The sequence below is a fragment of the Nicotiana attenuata genome, unplaced genomic scaffold (genome assembly GCF_001879085.1).
Source record: "Nicotiana attenuata strain UT unplaced genomic scaffold, NIATTr2, whole genome shotgun sequence".
Lineage (NCBI taxonomy): Eukaryota > Viridiplantae > Streptophyta > Magnoliopsida > Solanales > Solanaceae > Nicotiana > Nicotiana attenuata.
In genome coordinates this window covers 130,311-135,266 of record NW_017672731.1, presented here as the reverse complement: position 1 = coordinate 135,266, position 4,956 = coordinate 130,311, and positions in this window count along the sequence as shown.

The window sequence follows — 4,956 nt, the reverse complement described above, 5'->3', positions numbered from 1 at the left end:
GTAATGAGAAAGGAATAATGCCTTGCTAAGGCGGCCTAGCCGATCGGGCCGAGATCGGACGCCATGCCGCACACATGGTGGTATTGTGCTGATATTGAATTCCAGAAAAAAGGAAAATGAGATTGTGATTGAAGTATATGTCTCAAATGAGGCAACCTAGCCGATCGGGTCGAGATCGGACTCCGCTCAAGACAGCGGTGGTATTGTGAACAATGATGAACAGTTTGAAATGCCCCAAACTAAAAGCTATGGAAAAATGATGTGAAAATTGTATGATTCTTTTATTTGATAATGTTGTGATCGTTTAAAGTTGTTGAGTTATACTTGTGATTTCCTTATTCTTGTATGAAAGTTCTTTCTATCTAGATGGTGTTTAGTTATACATACTAGTACTATTCCATGGTACTAACGTCCCTTTTGCCGGGGGTGCTACATTTTTAAATGAATGTAGGTGGCTCCATAGCGGACAGTGCCGATCGCGCGTAGCGGAGTGTCCTCCTCTCAAAGTCTCGGTGAGCCCCTTTCTCCTTCAAGGGTTATGTTGTACATCCTTTGTTGTAGACTTCCACTTTTGAGGTATAGCCGGGGCCTTGTTGCGGGCGTTGTCAGAATTTGTCTTTTGTATCCATAGAGGCTCCATAGACGTTTGTGTGGGTTATGTATGGGTGTTGGATGGGGTAATGAACTGTGTTGTAGCTCTATACTCTAGTTCTTCTAAACTATAACTGTATGAAATCCTGGAAACTTAGCCATGATTAAGATTTGTGATATAAAAGTGAACTAAAAATGTTGAATGATCGATTTTACTATTGTCTAAATAAACGAAAGCATGGTTTCCTTAATCGTATTGAGTTGGGTAGAAAGTGATAATAAGGCTTGCTCAGTTGGGTTCACTCGATTGAGCGCCGATCACGCCTTCCGAGGTTGGGGCGTGACAGCCACCATCAAGGCCCTCAGAACTATTAGTTCTTTCATCGACCATCCCCAGTTAGGCACTCTAGCTCGAACTCGAGGCCCAGCGTAGGCCAGCTCGAGACTTCGATTTATGGCTATTCGGTTTGCGTAACATATCATCCTTGAGCTCTTATCTCATTCCCCTAACTCACACTTAGCATCTATCTCTTAACAACTAGCTTTAAAATAAATCACGTATTTTTAGAACCACAAAATTAAATTTAATTATAATTACCATTTTCCAGGTAAACACTCGAGTTCATTGATCACATGAATACTGATATCAAGCACAGCAGAGTGCACAAGTATAACTGTGGGAAATGAATAGACATAAATAAATAAACATGGAAGAAAGAAAGCACGACTAAGGTGTAATGAGCAAATCAACATCATGAGGGCTATCTCGCCTATATCGCCACAAGACCTGAACGGAATTACAACATGCCTGGAGAATAATCGTACAACCTCACAGCCCATCACAACATAAGAGGGTAGCACATAACATAGGTTAGGGGCACAAATAATATCCATTCTGCCATGTAACATAACCATGATGACAATCTAATAAGAGCACCCAAACTTGACCTAATACAAAATACATATTCTCATTGAGCTTTCAAATAGCCCCCAACCCAAATCCTGATCATTTCCAAATAGGTAAATATCCTTCCAAAATCCACAGCAACCTATCGATAATGCATGCTATTAATTATCTTATCCTCAATGTTTCTTCACAATCCACAAACGGAAATAGTCCACATACGAGAGCATCTAGCCCCAAAACCTCAGGAATACCAAAATTTCCATACCCGAACTCAACTACGCAAATCAAATTGATGATACATCACTCACACCCCATCATTCTGCTGAAGCACTCATATAGAAGTTCCTGGACGCGTAACAAAATCTAAACTTCAAAAGCCTCAAAGCCCAGAAATCACCGTGCCACTAGCCACGCACCCGCAAACCAAAACTCAAGGGTCTTTCCTAAAATACACGCTCTTCACATATGATAGCCAACAATGCCAACACTCTATTAATTTCTGATACCTATTCAGGAGAAAACCACAATGTACAACATATTCCTTATGCCCATAGTAGACAGCCAACTCAAGTCGTTGCTAAACCATCGTGAACTCTCCAAGATCCGTCTGCACTTAACTAAGCCATCAGGACTGCACCTCCCCAACTCAACCGAGTCACACAAACCGTCCAATTTAAGAGTGCTGCCACAAATGCTAGTAGAGAATTCCCATTCAAAAGGACCAATTAGTTCATTGCTATGCTGACCTAACACCACAGAGCTGACCCATTTCTTCGGACAACCGATATGCAATAACCCCAATCAAAGCCCCAAATACAGATGATCCTAACACAAACCATGTATCCCAGAAGCTCATAAACCACCGCATTTCCTTTGAAGCACCCCGTTTTGCCGCAACCACGATGCCCACACTGAATAGACCTTCTGTGAATCTGAAGTTGTATCTTCGACTTCCCTTAATACTGAAATGTAGATTCATTAATGATGCAGAAACACCGTAAGCCCTAACATTCCATGCAAGATCTCAGACCTTAGTCATATACAAATTTCAGAAACCTTCCAATACCACATATATCCATACCTCAGGCCAAAACTGATGTAAATCTGACTCTGTAATTTGAATGCCGCTAGTGGACTCTTGCACTTGGCGCGAAGCCATAGAAAATAACATCTGATGATCCGCAAAATTAACCTTCACAGCTCGCACAACACCAATCACAAGGTACTCTAATACCACCAACTATCCTCAATCAACATCCACCTCATGACCTTGCTATAATCTCGACGACTAGTCAACCAATTAAACCTTCTAAAGCTCGTACTCATCAACTTGATGCCAAAACCTGGTGCACCTCCATATGAACAACTTAATAGCCTCTCAATACCTCTGTATCTTCAGTCTGGGCGGCACGTTGAGACAATGTCTGAGCATCCCTGACTCCCTCGTAGCCCATTCGTAGCATCACGAACCACTGGCGTATAACGGACACTGAAAGCGCAATATCATACACGAGTGGATATAAAGGAACATAAGATATATGCTTCGAGCTGAATCAATATCGCACGGTAAGGAATGAAATAAATGAGATTATCCTAATAGTCATGTAGCCTTTCGAAGATAAGTACAGACGTCTCCGTACTGATCTGCAAGACTCTACTAAACCTGTTTATGACTCGTAGCACCTATGAACCTAGAAATCTGATACCAACTTGTCACGACCCAAAATCCCTCCGAAGGAGTCGTGATGGCACGTAGTCTCTAAACTAGGTAAGCCTAACATTAACATAAATAACAATGATATTTACTAACTTCGAATTAGATAACTCTGAACAGTTACAATTTCCAAAATCGGTAGTACAAGTCATAAGCCTTTCTAGGAGTAGTTATACATAATAAATAAATCACAATTACAGAACAAAAAGGAACCAATGGAAAAAATTACAACAGAAGGTGACTCCGAGGCCTGCGAACGCAGCAACAGGTTTACCTTGAGTCTCCACAGCAACGATCTGCACAGCCACTAACAATCAAATACCTGGATCTGTACAAAAATGTACAGAAGTGTAGTATGAGCACATCACAGCGGTGCCCAGTAAGTATCAAGACTAACCTCGATGGAGTAGTGACGAGGAACAGTAAAGACACCTACTGGTCTAATAAATTGAACATGATATGATAATAAACTAACAAGATAAAGATAACGAAGTAATGCCAATAGCAGGGAGGAATCAAACTACAAACAGTAGAGACAATAAAGGAAAAACATGGATGGTAACAAATGATAACCAAATAAACTAACGCCAACATAGCTGGGACACAGACAAGTAAAGATGTTCTCAAATAAGAATGGCGATGTTAACTCAATCAATCACATCATTTCTATTACACAATTCCGAACATCACAATCCTCGAAGTCTCATATCATAATCAGAACTCCCAATCCTTTAACAACCATGGCACCTTGTGCCCACATATTTCCATCTCACTTTGCAATACAAAATCCACGTGCTACCCAGTACATAATGTCCGTAAAAAATGCAATTAAGATGTTCAAGGAGTCTCATTTATATAACATAAAGTAAATTACAGTTTCTAAACCAATTAAGAAATCAGTGATAAAAGATGAAGTTATTTTTAGAAATCATTTCAGTGAAGAAAATACCCTTTTCAAATAAATATACAACATCGAATAAATTATTGCTTTTAATGTAGGATTTACTAAATTAACACTTAAAAGAAATTCCTTTTTAAGTAAAATACAACCTCAGACGGGTTAAGGAAATTTAATTGAGAAAACTAATTGAAATAAAATATAACAATTATTAGAATTTGAAATATATATATATATATATACACACACACACACGGCGAGTTCAAATTTAAAAGTCATACAAGGTAGCGTAGTATTAATTCCTTTATTTTAAATCACTATATTACTAACAACTCCGCAAGACAGGAGGAAATGACTCAACGTAATAAATTTACTTTGAAAATTAATTCACCAGCGTAATAGTTTCAGAAAAAGAACTCAAGGAACAGCGGCAAGTCAATAAATCAATGTCAATAACCTGATCCTCAATATTCAGTGAAACCAGAAATACAAATTATCAAAGTCCTGTACAAATGAACTAAAGCCAATACAGTAAAACAGGAGATACCAAAATACAAGATATGTATATTCACCCTTATTACTCCTTATCAATCCACCTTTATTCCTCCTATTGCGGCGTGCAACCCGATCCCACCGGACAATATGAATATCATAATAATAAATATAATATATTGCGGCGCACAACCCGATCCCACCAGACAATTCACCCTTATTCCTCCTCAATATATCACCCTTATTCCTCCTATTGCAGCCTGCAACCCGATCTCACAAAGAAAATATCAAATCACCCTTATTTCTCCTCAATATCACCCTTAATCCTCATGTTGCGGAGTGCAACCCGATCCC